At 41.1% G+C, this 16,715-nt stretch overlaps 1 long non-coding RNA gene across 1 annotated transcript in view; it reads left to right on the top strand.

Moving 5' to 3' along the window:
- The first annotated feature begins 463 nt into the window (after positions 1 to 463).
- Positions 464 to 16,715, top strand: part of LOC105866450 (uncharacterized) — a 63,370-nt gene continuing 47,118 nt past the window's right edge. The window contains exons 1-2 of the long non-coding RNA XR_012912460.1: positions 464 to 490; positions 3,551 to 3,678. This is a non-coding gene — a long non-coding RNA (uncharacterized LOC105866450). The remainder of the gene's footprint in view (positions 491 to 3,550; positions 3,679 to 16,715) is intronic.

Consider the following 16,715-nt stretch of genomic DNA (forward strand, 5'->3'; position numbering starts at 1 on the left):
TTTAAGTATTCCAAAGCAAGCCATCGGTCCTCCACTGCCTCTGCCACAAAGTGGGGATGAAAATAGCAACAAAGTTGTTGAAGGAACCAACACAGGTGGAATACATGCGAGGTTTTGTGAAGCACAAACTGCCACGCCCATGAAGTGCTATTATTTAGAAATGCATGAAGCCCCTTAGCTCTTTCTCCTTTCCCCCCACAACAGGGAGGAGGCAAAATCTGGTCATTCTTATATTTGAGGGTGCGTTCCTGCCTTTAGCCAATTAGCTCAGAGCTCTTGATTGACAAACCTAAGCTTGCGGGTTAGGGTTGCCCTAATGGCCAATTAAACTTCACTCTGTTCTAAACTGCAAGGCACAAACTAAGCCCAAATTCCCAGAAAGGGCAGCTCAGATGAGTTTAGCTCATATGTCACAAAGGAGCCTTGTTATGTGCTTTGGAGGGAAGGCTGCCGGGAGGTAAGCGGGTGAGAGCCATGGACGAGGGCCAAGGTGAGTGTGGGCTCAGTAGAGGTCAGCAACAGGCCAGGGCAGAGAATAGAACTGGGATCAGTTCAGGGATCTTGGTCAAGTCTTGAAGGAGCAGTCTGGGCCCGCAGTCAGCAAGACAGTTCACTATGAGGAGCTCAGGCAAGGAGAGGGGGTAATGGGATGGGAAGCCAAACACCTGGATCTCAGATACAGGAAACTGCTTGCTAAAGAAAAATGGGATGGAGTAAACTCTTCAACCAGTTTTTTCTATGTATGCTTAGAAACTTCCTCTATCAGAATCACCTGGAGAGTATGTTAAAATGCTGATTGCCAGGCCCTTCTGACGCAGAGACTATGGGGTGGGACTTGAGTATCTTAAAGACTACAGGTGATGTACACCTGCTGTATATCTTGAGACCTGTAGGTGGAAGTAAGTGTGTTCACCTGTTGCGGGGAGGCATGGAGGAGCAGATTGTTTCGATACAAACCAAACTATCCTTGTTGTATTTTGTGTCTTTATGCCAATTATCTCTTTGTTATCTCTGTATAGTTCTTTAATCTGTTTTCATAAGTATTAATCTTGACTTCTCTAAGTAAATTACGGTGATCTGATTACAAGGAACCATGTCTTTCACTGCTCTGTTTCCTGTGCAGTACCTACTAGTGCTGGGCCTGTAAAATTTCAACAGCTACCTTTGGACTTTAAGAATTAGTCACACAGCCATCCTTGCTTCCACCTTACCTTATCAGAAAATGTGCTGATAGTCTTAGAGAATTGATGTGATAAGATGTAGATGCAACAGTGTAAAACCTTTCTCATTATTTGTAAAATGCTTTATTGCAATGGTTCTCCACCTCGGATGCACAATAGTGTATTTGAACATCCTGATGTCCAGGCCATACCCAAGAGCAATCAATTAAGGATCTCCCGAGGTGAAACTCAGGCATTACTGGAGAGGGAAGAGGAAGTGTTACCAGAAGCTGGGAGCTTGGAAGAGGAGCCTCTGTAAGCAAGTGGTTATGTCTCAGAAGGGAGTTTTGAGGGCCTGGTGCTCAGATCTCTAGGGGAGGCATAGCTGGTTGGCGTTCTGAGATTTGAGAGGACACAGTCAACCATGCAGGTGGGAAGGCTTGGTTGGCACTCAGTCCAAAGGGCAAGGCCAGCTGGTACTCAATTCATGGGGGTTGAATGGGGCCACTATCATGGCTGCCATTAGTCTTGCTGAAGGGGTGTGATAAGGCTGATGTCATGAGTGCCAAAAGAATTAGGAAGTTGGAACCATAGCTGACCTTTACTGCTGGAGTGATGCAGACTGGAGCTGGAAGCCCAAAAGCTAAGTCCCTTCTTCCCTTCCCTTTTCCAATTTGTAATGGTAGGATACCTGGCAAGCGAGGCTGGAAATGTACTTTACTCCACCCTCATGAATGGATTAATGCCTTATAAAAGGGCTGGAGGAAACTAGGTTGGGTTCCTCTTGCCCTTCTGTTCCTTTTGCCATGTGAGGACACAAAATCCATCCCCTCTGGAGGATGCCGCAACAAACACCATCTTGGAAGCAGAGAGCAGCCAGACACCAATCCTGCCAGCACCTTGATCTTGGACTTTCCAGAGTCCAGAACTGTGAGAAATGAATTTCCATTGCTTATAAATCACCCAGTCTGTGGTGTTTTGTTATAGCAGCACAAATGGACTGAGATATTCATCTTTTCTCCCCTGTGGGCAGGTACTCATCTGGCTTTTTTTTTTTCCCCAAATATGAGCAAGAGAGGGAAGCTGACATCTTGTTCCTGGGTTGGGCACCTGCTGAGTCACTGGACCTGCTGATCTGCCCCAGTGCTGTCTGAATGGGGGAAGAGCAGAGTGGGAGACCGAATGATGGTACTGGCAGGAAGAGGGAGGGAATGAGTTGCCTTCTTGATTTCCTAATTCCCCAGTGATACTGAAGATGGATTATCATGAGTATAGGTTGTAGAATTGGAAATATGGAGAATGGATGAGATTAGAGGCTTCTGGCTTTTTGGGGACTTCTGCAGTGTTGAGCAAAGAGCCTCATGCATGAGAGAGCACCCACTGGGAGTCAGTGGAAGATATAGTTGCATTTTTCCAGGACCCACCAAGTCACGGGGAATGGTAGGGATGGATTCCCTCATTAATGGGGCCAATGGAGACCTCTAACTCTCTCACTGAGGCACATGGACTATATGGACCACTAAATAGATCAGGCACCTGACCCAGGAACAGCCCCAGTAGGGGGGTGTTCATGTAAGGAAGCAGTGCATTCGGCCAACAAAGAAGAAGACAGCCAATTTGCCATAGTAGCCACAAAAGGAAATGACTCTTTCTCTCCCTCCTTCCTGTGGGAACACAAAAAGAATAAGCATAGGGAAGAAGGACATACAGGAAAGAGAGAGCCGATAATATTATCTACAGTGGAAGAGCCACAGTGCTACTGCCATGGGGGAGGGGTGGTAAACTCTGACTTAAACACAAATCCTTAGATAGTGAGGACAACCTCGTAGCAACCCAAATGGGACTGTTTTATAACTGAAAGTCTCTGCAAAGCTATGGAATCAGGCTGTGGTATCATTAAAGGTGTCCACTAATCTGTAGAAAAATTGGATGGTTTGGCAGAGCGCAGTTAGTAGTAGTTACTAGAAAAATAAAGTAAGTGTATGGTTGCACCTTGATAAGTCCACACTGCTCAGTCCAACTAGCTACAGTTTATAACCCTTATAAATCTAGGGTTCCATCTGGCTCAGTCTGGAAGCTACATCTTGTTCAAGAATCATATTTTCAAAGCCAAAACTAATTACAAAGGAATTCTCTTCTCTTTGAATTTTGGAATTCCAATAGAATCTAAATATAACAGTCCACAACAGCTCTTTTTTTTTCAATCAACCCTCTCACATTTTGCAATTACTTCAGTGCCTCCCTCATCAAATCACTTAGAAATTCCTCTGTCTCCAACATGCACTGCTACTTCTCTTCTCTTCTCTTCCCATCTCTCTCTCCTTCAGCATTTTGTTAGGTAAATTGCCTTTGGCCATTTTTTTTTCCTTGCTTGTCTTATCTCTCCTCAGTCCTCCAATTGTGCATCTAAAAAGCCCAAAGCACCAGTTGGGGAAAGATGTATTCTCCATGGAAGATGCTGCAGAGATGCTGGGGCAGGCATGAAGGGAGAACACAAAGAGAAAATTCTCTTTGTCAGGTAGGTGGTGCTGTTGGCATGGGGGTAGGGATGCAGACATTATTAATTTTTATCTATCATAATGAAAAAACCCCTAACATTTCCTGATGTGTACAGTTCACAAAACATTTTTATATTCCTTGTCTTAATTGATCCTTGAAGCCCTGAGAGTGTTATTATGTCCATTACACAGGTTAGAAAACTAGGTTCAGGTAGGCTAAATGATTTGAATGAATTAGTAGGATGGAACCTCAGAATTTGAACCCAGGACTCCTGACTTTTCTGTTACCTTTCTCTCCAGTATCTACTTTATTCTCTCTGTCTAATCAGAGAGGGTGATTTTTTTTCCCCTCTTTATCTCACTCCTATCTGTCTCCCCTACTATTTTGGTCCTAGTGGTGATTTCCTTCCTGATTTGAAACCATATGATTCTATTGAGCAAAAAGCAACAAAGACTAAGAAGTTGCAGGATTTTTTTTTAATGACAGAAGACTTTTAAAGAGACTTCATAAAATCCATTCTTCCTCAGAATGACATATATGTTTGGTCTGCGTGTTAATCTCATGACTCATATACAAAGTGTGCCTGGGAATTAAGGAGACAGACTTTTAAACACACAGTGACAAAAACATCCAAATACTGGGAGTACTATGATTGTCCTAAATGCTTCTTTCGTAATGTTTCTCAGAGTTCTTTTATAAGACCATGTATCTATTTTCTGAAAAAAATTTATACTATTTGTGGACCAAGAAGTTTACTTGGCATAGTCCATCACCTTGTCCACTAGACTTTTGTCTGCTTCAAAGAATGAAATTTGTTCTCACAGGACAAATATTTGATATAATCAAAGATAAATATCTATCAATTAATTATCTATTAATTATCTACCTCTATTAAAATACCTAAGCACATCCTAAGGTAGTTAGATGTGCAGATTCAGGAACATTATTTTGTAGACATGTGACATTCAGCATTGCTAAGATAGGCCTGAGCTGAAAGATGTTTCATGACATGGGGTGAGTGGCTGTGTCCTGACTGTTGGGTGGGTAGGAGGTGAGGGTTGGGTAGTGGCTGCTGTAGATTCCAGGAGCTTCCAGCTTTAGCATGTGAAGTGAAGCAGCTCCAGTGTGGGAAGGGTCTTCCTCCCTGAGAGATGGCAGCAGTCGTAACTGGCAACCTGGGAGTGAAGAATGCGGAAGCTGGGGGTAGGCACACTGGGCCCATCAAGGGGATCTGAGGGTCTGGGCCAGGCACCACGTGACCAGATTGGCCGTGCATTTTGATCACATTGGTCATCAGGGCAGGTGACAAAAGAGGTTTGACCATTTTCACTGAAAAGACTTTACCTTGGCATACATGTCTGTCTTATGGCCTTACATGAAGGAAGTTGAAGAGGATATTGGGGTGGCCTTGCTGAGTAATGATTGGGCAATGCCACTTTACAGGCATGTAAAGATTCCTAAAGAGGTTAGTATTTAACCTACTTGCAAATAGAGTGAAATAGAATTGCTTACGTTTTTGTTTTCTTCTGAGCACCACTCTGATTATTCTGAAACCTCAAAAAAGGCAGAAGAATGATTCTATTTACAGGAGTTAAGTGGTATGTGCCTTTGCTGGGCTGCCCTTTCTGTAGCGTGCTGCTTTAATTTGGTTTTGGGGTTCATCCCTGCATTTGACAGACTGTGCTTGTTCCCTCTCTGTTGTGAAACCAAGTGAGATGCTTCCTGTAAGTCTGTTTTCTTTGAGGAGTAAGGAGACAATAACAGGGACCAGGGGAGTGGAGCAGACAGTAGGTTTCTGAAATGACCCCATACTTTGTGTACTGCATCAACTCTGGTGCAGCCCCAGAGAAAGGTAGACCTTGACTTTTAAGTCAAGGAAATGTTCAAAGGAACTGAGGTCCCTTGATTAACATTTTGTCAGTTTTATTAAATATAAATAAAATATTTGTGAGAACTGCTTAAAATAATCCCAATTTTATATTGTGGTAGATTATGTAAGTGTACATCAATAGTGCATATAATTACACATAAGACATAATGGATGTATTAGTTTCTTGTGCCTGCTGTGACAAATTACCATGAATTTGGTGGCTTAAAACAAAAATATTTGTTCTTGCACAGTACTGAAGTCCAGAAGTCCAAAGTCAATGTGTTGGCAGCTCCACACGCCTTCTGAGGGATCTCAGGGAGATTCCTTCCTTGCTTCTTCCAGCTTCTGGTGGCTCCCAGTGCTCCTTGGCTTGTGGCTGCATCATTCCAATCTTTGCCTCCATCTTCACAGGTCACTCCTCTTCCTTCATGTGTCCCTCCTCTGTGTATCTCTTATATTAGGGCCCATCCAAATAGTCCAAGACAATCTCACTTAAGATCCTTAATTTAGTTATTAATGCATCCACAAAGATCATTTTTACATATAAGGTCAAATTCACAGGTTCTGGGTGTTAGGATGAGGATATATCATTTTTTTTTTGGGGGGGGACGAAACTGTTCAACCCACTACAAATGGGTTTATTGGTATTCTTATATACTTTAAGATATATAACCTTTGGCATCTAAAGTTTTGTAGTCATGAGCTGACCCTTACTGACCGCTGTCTCTATACCATACACTTTACAAAGTCCGTGAGCTTATTGTTTTGTAACAATTCTATGAGGTACCTCCTATTATTATCTCCATTGCACAGATGAGAAAGTTGTGGTTTGGAGAGATTAACTGATTTGTCCAAGGTCACAGAGCTTGTGTGTTGGTAGGTGGTGGGGCCAAGATTAAGTCTAAGTTTGTTTTAAGTCTAGGTTCTTAACCCTTATGTTGTGGAAGAAGTAAATGCACATTAAGTATCTTAAAAACTTCAATTAAAAACCAAATACCTTTTTTCCCCTTAACCTCTTAAAAATTGCTGGTGAGCAAGTAATGTTAACACATATGCATGTCCTAATAACCCATGTGCTTATCTACATTTCAAATTTAAGGCATATAGCAGAACCTGGTAAATGAGTTTATTTAAAAAGAAAACAAATAGTATGTCTCTAGAAAATGACCAGTGGTGGGTGCATCTTTCTATAATAGTTCTAAAATTTAAAGAAAGGCAAAATGCAGTTTTCTTAAACAACATTGAATTCCTCAAATTTCTGTCAATGTAAGTAACTATTAGAGAGTTTGTATAGTGGTAACACAGAACACAGCACACCTACAATGGCACATTTCCTTAAAGCCCCAAATTCTCATTTGTGATTTTCTTTTCCTTTTTTGAATTACAACAGATCCAAAGATTTTTAATTTAGTGTGGCATGTGGGTTAGCTATTAGGCAAGAAGAAATAACAGGCGGCATTTTATAATCGAGATTGTAGTGGATTATGATTCTGGAGAAGGGTTTCTCATTTGACTTGAGTCAAAAACTAGCTGGTGTGACTTTTTGGAAGTTTGCTTTATTTCTCTGAACCTCAGTTTTCTTATTTAAAATGGGCTAGATCAATGGTTCTTGCCCTTTTTCTGGTCTTCGACGATTTGATAATAGCTATGGACCTTTTTCTCAGAAAAATTCCCATACACGATTTTATGTACAATAGAAGATTCATGTGTTTCCTGTAGCCCATTAACGAATGCCCTAGTTGTTTGGGGACCCCAAGTTGTGAAGCCTGAGCTAGACCATCCCTAAAGGACCATCTAGCTCCCATATCCTAGGATTCTTTTAATACTTGCATTACCCTGATAGAGTAGAGAGAGAACTGAGTGACTTATAAACCAAAAATCCTTCACCAAACAGAGAATGAGGGGAAGTCTGTGTGAGAGATGACAGAAAGGTATCTATTTTATGATAGAGAAAAATGTGTGAATTTTGAAAGTGTTCTTGGAATTTCAAGATCTTAGGAAAGTCTTTCAAAAATGAATGGCTCTAGCACACATTGAAGGGTCTTGACTTTTGAAAGATTTTTAACTTTTGAGTTTTCATAAAATTACATTTTCCATCTGATGCCAGGGAAGTAGTGCTGCTTTTGTCACAGCCAGAATCCAAGTGAAATGGCTGCTGGCAGTTCCAAGGAGTCAGAAAAAGTTCATGTGGCACAGGGATGATGCCCCGTGCACAAAGAAGCTGTGCTGTTCTTCCAGGGTGGGTTTGTGTGTACGCTGGCGCTCTGAGGATGCTCAGCTGGCAGCAGGGAAGATGCCTAGGAGATAAGATTTCCACCATACGCACTATTCAATCGTTAGAGCTTATATGTCAAAGGATTAACACTTTTTTCTTTTTTTTATTTTTCTGAACTGGTTCTCCTATTAAAAGTCTATTGCTTTGCGGTTTGTATTTCTCCACCTCCAAGTTGCCACAAAAACATTTAGTTTTGTGACCTTTTGATGACCAGAGGTTTGGTTTTTGGTGCTGGGGCACCCATACAATTCCTGTGCATAGAGAATGAGATTCTGGAAGTGTTTGTCCTCAGTCATGCACTAGAGATAACTAACCAGCAGGTTAGAGGTCAGTTCAGCAGAGCTGGGCTTGTGGGTTGGTTTTTCCCTGGGGCCTCAAGAAGGTTACTGTGATGGTTATTTTTGTCAGCCTTGTTTGAGTATCAGGGTGTGTGGGTGTGTGTCTGCACACATAGGTGTGCGTGAGATTCAGGATAATAAAGGAGAACCAAATGGCACAAGACGCCGTGGCTAGAAAGAAGAGAACTAAGGATTAAACTCTGTCTCCCTATGTCCAAATCTAATCTTCCTCCACTGGTCTAGAGCAACACTGTCCAATAGAATTTTCTGCGGTGATGGAAATATTCTTTACCTGTGCTGTTCAATATGGTAGCCACTAGCCACATGTGGCTAACATGACAAAAAATGGAATTTTTAATTTTACTTAGTTTAAATTTAAATAGCCATGTATGACTAGTGGCTACTGTACTAGACAACAAAGCTCTGGATGGTCCCTTCTGATTTCACTTTCATGGAATAGTCTCCCAAAATGTGACACTGTCTTATATCACTGTCATCCTCTTGATAGGCAAACCTAATGATCAGCTTAGAGTAAAAAAAGCCTTATTAGCTTGTCTGTATAAATAAAGATGTGCTCCATTACTGCCTGCTCAACAGATTTCTCAGTAATATTTACACTCGTCTTTGGGTATATGTGTCACACACACATCAAAGCAGTTTCCTAATGGGTGGCCCTTGTTTCTTGCATGTCCCTGTAATTTCCACCTAGGTGGTACCTGCCGAGCCCTCCTTTTTCTACCCTTAGAGTTTTTTGTTCTTATTCCATTCACTTCAAAATATCATTACCATTGCAAACAAGGAAAATGTGTTTATCAGAAACTGCAAACTCCTTTAGGGCCTCATAGGATTAATCACGGTTATAAAGTTTTATTAAACACAATTTTTGTTTAATGACAAGCTCCACCAGTCCTTCCCATTCCAAACCAATCCTGTCCTAAGGGTGAATTGCGCTTAGCAGATTGTTTTCAACAGACTCTTCAAGACAATCCCTATTACTTTGTCATGCACAGAGATATTTTTCTTCCTGGATAATTTGAACTTCCTTAAAAATCACATCTGTTTCATACTTTATTTATTTGTAATTTAAATCCTTAAATTGAATCTTTCATTACTAACATCTGGGCTTGAAATGCAGCCCACTTGAAAAAATACAAATTTTATTTTATTTGTAGTTACCCCCCTTTACTCGGTAGCACTGGTACAAACATTCTCTGGCCAGAGGCAAAACAGCCGGGTATCTTAAAGCTGTGATGCTGTACCACGTGTAATGTGGCTCACTTGATTGTCCCTGAAGTGACTGGCAATTTGCCCAGAATTAGACTGAATGCACGTAATAAGCTGTAGAATTTCCACAATATTGACAATTAGATATCTCTATACAGCAGCAGCTGTGTATTGTTCTCATGGTATGGTCCCCTCAAAGCACCTCCTAAAAAGGAAAAAAAAAAAAAAAAACCTGGCAGAAGGTTGCAGGCAGCAGCAAGGTAATATACATTGTATGAAATATCTCAAATTCAGATTAATAGGGATGTTTCTATTAGTACAGTTTTCTGCAATGGAAATCATGGCTGAAACAGAATGCTTTGGAATAGGAGTTTATAACACCACATCTGTATTGGGTAATTGCTATATTTTTAGCATGTTTCAGAGGAAGATACCTTTGCTCATTTCCATTCATTGTGAAAGAGAGGGAATTGTATCGCCAGAGCTTCTAGAGCATTTCAAATCTTTGAGAGCGAGCAGTTCTGACCCTGTGGACATGGTGACATGCTCTTACCCTTTTGAAATGGCTTTGGTCATTTAAAATAACTTTCACTATTCCCGGAATGGAAATTAGCCCCAAGAAATCGTCTTGTTTGTGGATAGTTTTGATGAAAAAAGAGCTCGGCTTCTAATTTGCCATTTTTGCGCTCTTAATACACAGAGAACCATTCAGATAAACATGGAAACATCTCTCCATGTTTCACCATTTTTCATAATATTTCTCCACCAGCCCATTTATTTGTTCTGTGATTATAGAAAAGAAAAGAGAACATGGAGGAACTGAACAGATAGTTTCTCACTATCTAGAAGCCACTGCTCACAGTCCCAGGATTTGAATATTATTTTAAACCACACGTTTGAAGTTTGCATTATGAATGGCTAATCTTTGATATTTTGCCCAGTGGATTCGGGGCAGACTGTTGTTGTCTGGAGCCAGACTCGACAAACTTTGGGTTTTGTTGTTTGTCTCCTTGCAATAGAAATGAACGTTTTGAAAGAAAGCTGCCGTTTTTAGAAAAATATCATAAAATCCCAGAAACAATAAGATGTCATGTTTTCTATTGCAGATCTTAATTTATCAAGCTAATTACCAACAAAATGTAGCTAAATTGCTGATAATCTTGAGACTGATTAATTCAGCAACAAGACATTGTTGGGTTCTCTAAAGGTTAGCAGTAGTGTCTGGGTAGCATAGTAGCAGAGGATTCTTTCTCACCTCAAATTATATTGTATCCTTTTTTCAGAAAACTTCATATTATTAAAAACACATTTGATTTTGGCCCAACATATATACTTATTTCCTTATTAATGTGAATTAGAGGAGAAAAAGAGAAACTAAATTCTTTACTAGGAAAGAACTTATTTGAAACTTGTATTTTCTCTCTCACAATGCAGTTTAAAATTCCTTCTATTATCTGTCTATCTATCCCTCTGTCTTTTAAAACTAATTCATATTTATGCTTATATTTCTTTCCCTTTCCTGGGTCCAGTCTTTTATGATTGCTTATTAGCGATTGCTTTTTGTATTGAAAAAAACATCAGGAGGTCAGGTGGGAGCACCCTTCTAGGAATCAGGAACTCTGAATTCTCTAGTTTGAGCTCTGCTTCTAACAAGCTGGGTGACTTTAGGCTAGTTGTTTTGCCTCTCTGGGCTTCAGTTCTCTCAAATGTGGACAGACGAAAGTCAGTAGAACTTGATGATCTAGAAGATCCAGTTTATCAGACCATTAAGGGAAAGGTTCCACGGGCCCTGAGATTGGCTTTGGTGATGACGGTTTCTTTGATGTGAGCAGGGCACTTTCTTGGCACCCTCTTTCTCCACCCGTGCCCTCTGTGTTTGTCTGCAGCGGGATCAGTGCCTAATGAGGTCAGATCATGATGTGTATGTAGTCCTGTGAACTGAAGACAGGGCTGAGATGGCAAGAAATGGTATTGCTTGGGTCTGTCTATTGCCAGAAGCATAACATCGAGTCCCTTTGGTGCCTAATGTACTCTAATAAAGGAGGTTAAAGAGCCAGTACATTAATTGACTCCCATCCTAAGTCCCTTTTATAACCTGTGTTATCAGCATAAGTACAAGTGTGGTGGAGTAAGGAATATCATTATGAAACAGATTTCCTGAGAGAGGAATTAGCTGGCTCTGGTGGGTATCCCTGTTGTAATGAACACACTTCCGTGTTTATGAATACAGTTATAGATGTGCTCTTAACAATTCTGCCAGGGAACAAAAGCTTTCACTGGATATCTCATGCCTAACGGAGCATTTTCTCCCACTGGTTCTTGAAGGGTTAATTTGCAGTTTACTATTGAATAACATAAAATGAGCTGTAAATAATGTAATGATATGTATTGTTAAGCTACATATACCATACCAGGTGCTAGTACACCCACTCCTCACTTAGATATAATCTGGGGCAGTCAACAAACACAGATGTATTTTAACAAAGAGAGAGAGAAAGATAAAGACAGAAAGAACAAGAAAAAAAATTAAAACATATGTAAGATAATTTACCAAGATAGAGATCCAGGTAAAACTTGGCCTATTTTTTTTTTTTCTCAGAGTAGCTTCCCTGTACTGGGTGAAATACAACAGCATTTTGGCTTGTTTTTGGAACACACACGAGCCAAACACGTGGGAAACACCTTGACAGGCCTTTTGTATAACTACAAGGAAACTGATAATCCTAAATAAATTACACGGGGAAAAATATGAATCTTTGAATACTAGTAATTATAATGGTTATTTTTCACTTTTGTAGCACCTGCAAATGATGTATATATAACAAAGCTTCAAAAAGCTCTAATTAACTTTTTATTTTTTTCCATTTACTGGCTTTAACCAGTTTGCATTAATGGGCAATTTATATCTATATATTTTTACCAAATATTTCTATTACTGTTGAGTGGCTGGAAATCACACATTATTGAATTTATTTTCACTGAGTTTGTTTTTAATTTTTGTCAGCCACTTGCTCTAAACTTCTCCCTGCCTGCCCCGCTCTATCAAGGAGGTGTGGAGGGAAGTGGAAATTTCTAGGTTGATCTTACAGGCGGGAAAGACCCCACACTTGCTTCTATGGTGCGGTGACATGACTTCTAACTAATAGTGCCAGTCAGAATTTCTAACTGCTTCTACCAAATGTGCAAGGGTGCCGTTTGGAAGATCTCCAGGCTCAGCGTTTCAACAGCTTACTCTGGGCTATTCATGACACAAGATTAGTCTGACCACCATGAAGACCACGCTTTGTTCTGCTTTAGCGCTTAGGGCAAGTCAGACCCAGATGAAGCAGAGTTCTGAAGGGGTCTTAAAATGGACACGAAATTTAAAACCTTCCCATTTGCAATTCTGATTATTCTGAAATTGCTTGATTGCCGAGGTTTGGTGGCAATGCCAGGGGAAGAGGGAGTCTAACATCGTCTGGGGGCTAAACCTGTAGCCCGGGAAGGAGAGAACAGGCACTGTCTACCTCAGGCAGTCTGGGGGCAGGAGGAAGCAGCCCAGGCTTTAGCTGCCTTTCTTGTTTTCTCTGAATTTGTTTGGTTTTAAAGGAATGTCCAGGTGCTTCTGTCATCTCCACGGAAGTCGATGTGGGTAGAAGATTTTGACAGTATCAGAGGAGTCTCACACTTACCAGAGAAGAAAAAAGGTTACTTTTCCAGGGGTTGGACTGGTGACCTGGGAAGAGGCAGAGAGGCATGTTTGCCTCTGGAACTCTGTGATAGGAAGAATCAGAACTCTGTGTGTTTTCCTTTTTTTTTTTTCCAAAAAGAAAGCACATTTTAGCTGCTATCCACGTAGAAGTGTATCTGGCAGAAGGCTCTGGCTGGTGGCGAGTGCCTCTCGGAGCAGGGGCCCATCTCTCCGGCCGACCTCAGGCCCCGGCCAGAGTGAACGCTGCCTGAAAGCAGGACGCGGGCCTCCCTCGCAGGGTGCGAAGGCAAGATGGCCGCCGCAGCCATCTGCAGGACATCAGCGGCTGCTGCCTGATGGCGCGCGGGCTGCCAACGCTTCTAAAGGGTTTGGCGCCCGGCTGGAAATGGATGCAAACTGTCCATCTGCCGCATGGCACTGGTGACAGCTGATTCTTTTGCAGTCTGCAAGATGGACCCGACCTAAGCCAATCGGCCCCCGTCACTGATTGCACAAGGTTTGTCCGACCCGTTTCATTAGCCAGGCACACGAGATACAGTATGTGGTTTTTCATTTTGCTCGGTACGTGACACTATAAACACCAGTGCTGGGGATGAACTGAGAAACCAAAGGGGACACACTGCTGCTTCTGCAGAGAAAGCATATTGGCAATGTTCAAAGCATATTGGGGCATAACAGTAGCCTAAAAACCCCAATATGGATTAGGACAGCTGACCAGATGTCTTGCTTGACATTTTTTAACATGTTTCGAGGGTATCCCTACAGAACATAAAAGCTAACTATACATCTGTGTACTTCTTTTTTTGTCCCACCCCCACCCGGCTTCTACTAAGTGTGTGGTGCCTGGAAACTCAGAACATAGCTGACAGCTCCAGTGACAAAGAAAAGCTTTGGCTACGTGCTCAGACGGTGGCCTACCTATCCAGGAAATGCTTGAGGTCCATTTGGAGTGAATGAGCAGAGGGAATAAATGAATGCATGACCCAGAAGTGGATGTGTGCAGCCCTTCTGCAAGCTGCCCCTTTAAGAGTAGAGAAGTATTTTTGGAATTGGAAGCTGTTTCCTTCACTGCCCTTTGCAACAAGCTTTTATGGACACTCCTGCAATTCATTGTCCCATGGTAAATTCAGTTTTGCTCTTGGCTGACCTGGTTGAGACTGCAGCAATTGAAGAGCCAGGCAATCTGCAGTCGTTCCATGGTGAGATGGAGGGTGGGTAGAGGGAGAGAGAGATTAAAATTTTAGGGAAGAGGGGCAATTTTATAATTCCAGTTATTTAAATTATAGGCTTGACAGCATGGGAGATTGAGCTGGCTTTAAAAAGTTTGAAAATCATAAGGAAAAGCTGTACTTTTAATATTGGGATCCTCAAATGCTATGGTTAAATTGTGGATTCTTCCTGCTAATGGCATATTTAATCAGAAATGATTCTTTAGATTTCATATGATTCAAAAGATTATGTTTTTCTTATTTTAAAATTGGCTAGAGGTTAATCACGCCCCCCCCCCCCATTTTGAACCGCAGGAGGCTGTAGCACGGATTAAATGTAGCATATCCTTTTCTTTAGAGCATTTGGAATATAACTTGCCACTGGATGTCTTTGTCAGACTTTTTCTTGATATCTGGTTAGCTTTCTGTCTGGGTCTGCCTGATCGTGGCAGAATATAACATTGTGTCTGCAAATTTAATGGGGCTTATGGTCAAGATAGGCAGGTTTTGTAGCTCAATACTTTCTTTTCCTTAATGATCAGCATTTAAATGCATCAGAAGTAAACTTTTCATATCCGACTAAAATACACATGATAGTAAAGTTAAGTTCCTCTTAGAGAATCATGGACTCATTTTAGAGTTGGTATGGAAATTCAAGATGATCTCAGCCAAAATTTTCATTGCATTGATGAGGAGATTGTGATGAAGAGGAGGATGAATTAACGTGTCCAAAGAAACACAGCAGCCAGATCATGGCTGAATGGGCCCTGGAACCCAGGTTTCTGGTCTCCCAGGCCTGTGTGTTTCCCTCTGTCCTGAACCATGTCATTTCAACAACTGGACTTGCTCTTCTTAGCAGAGCGAGACACAGCTACATACCTAAATCATATTTTCTTTGACAAAAAAAAAAAAAAAAAAGGAAAGATAATGCTTTTAGATGAAGTTAGAGATTTTACAGTTAAAAGCTTTAAAATCTTGCCTTGACCAGGAGGAGCTATTGCAATGAATGAAAAGGTTTCCTCAACTCAATTTATCCAGCTAGTGTTTACAAGGCTATTTTAAAGACTATTTTACCCTGAAATAGGGAAGCATCGAGATTTTTCAACTGAGTTGTGAGCTGGCACAAACTGTAGAGGGCTCAGACCAGAGTTTGTAGTGGCCGTACTCCACGTGTAGAAGCTGGGATGCAGACCCACTCCCACCAGGAATGCAAGCACAGCCTCTCTCTGCCAGCATCCTCCAGTAAACACTGGCATTGCTGATGGGATCCCTGGGTTCACGTGTACATGACAAAAGTTTATGTGTTGGGTGCAGAAACACACTATTTTCTTGTCAGTGTTGGTACAGGCAACTCCATCCCACAAACAGTTAAAAATAATTCCAGGTGCAGCGTAAATAAAAGTTCCTAACAGACACTGTGCCATATAACTTTCCTTTGTAAATTAAATTCCTCCTTTGTTCCCTACTTGCTGAAACAACTTTCACATTGGCTGATGAAAGGAGAAAGCTCAAACCTTCCAAAAGAACACGTTGTATACTGTGGAGCCTGGATTCCAGGGCCCAATTCTTTATGTCCCTTCTTTCTAGCTTGAAATCCATGGCAGGTTTTTTGTTTTGTTTTGTTTTGTTTTCCAAAGATGAATGGATGTTGTAGAAAACCTTTTCCTCACCAGACAACACCAAATTATGTGGCAATTTTGATTCTATCTCATGTAGTAGGCTCATAAAAATCATTGCATTAGGTTTAGTCACAGCATTTATTCAGTGTGCTTGGGTGATCTTTAAAAATAATCACAAGTGTGCTAAAGTTGTGATTTGAAAAAAAATCGCAAATCAAAATTGGAGAATGTAAAAACTCAGGAGGCAATATGCTTCAGCATGGTTTATGAGGTTTATTGAAATACTACATTCTTGCTAATAACTTGTGGACAAATCTCAACTTTTTAAAAAAGTCAGAATGAGCAAAAGATTATTTTAAACTCTTTCGTTATCTTCTATTTCACCCCTCACTATTCTCCCATAACTATGATGGCCTTTCCATGGAGCCAGCCTTCCTGAGATGCTGGACAAGTTAAGGAAGAATTGAGCATCAAACATTGATGTTTCTATAGCCAAATTCTGTCTTGAAACCTGACTTTATTTGTTCAGGAGATCCAGGTGGAAACAACTGTTTTGTTGATAGATTTTTTTTTGGGGGGGGGGAAAGGACCTGGCTCCTATATCTAGAATATCTGGTTGCAGAAGAGGCCAACTAGTTGCCTTAGAAAATAACATGAAGATAGATTGAGAAGTTACCAGGAGGAAAGTGATGGTTTAAGTGTGGTGTTATTTCCTTCCATCTGCACCTGTGCACTTTTCCCCACAAACATGCAAGGCCTGGCATTTGTCTATTTTCTGGATTTCTTTGGATCTACATGATGATAAATGGCCACGTAGAAAGTAAAGAATTA

Source organism: Microcebus murinus, chromosome 1 (assembly GCF_040939455.1).
Source record: "Microcebus murinus isolate Inina chromosome 1, M.murinus_Inina_mat1.0, whole genome shotgun sequence".
Taxonomy (NCBI): Eukaryota; Metazoa; Chordata; class Mammalia; order Primates; family Cheirogaleidae; genus Microcebus; species Microcebus murinus.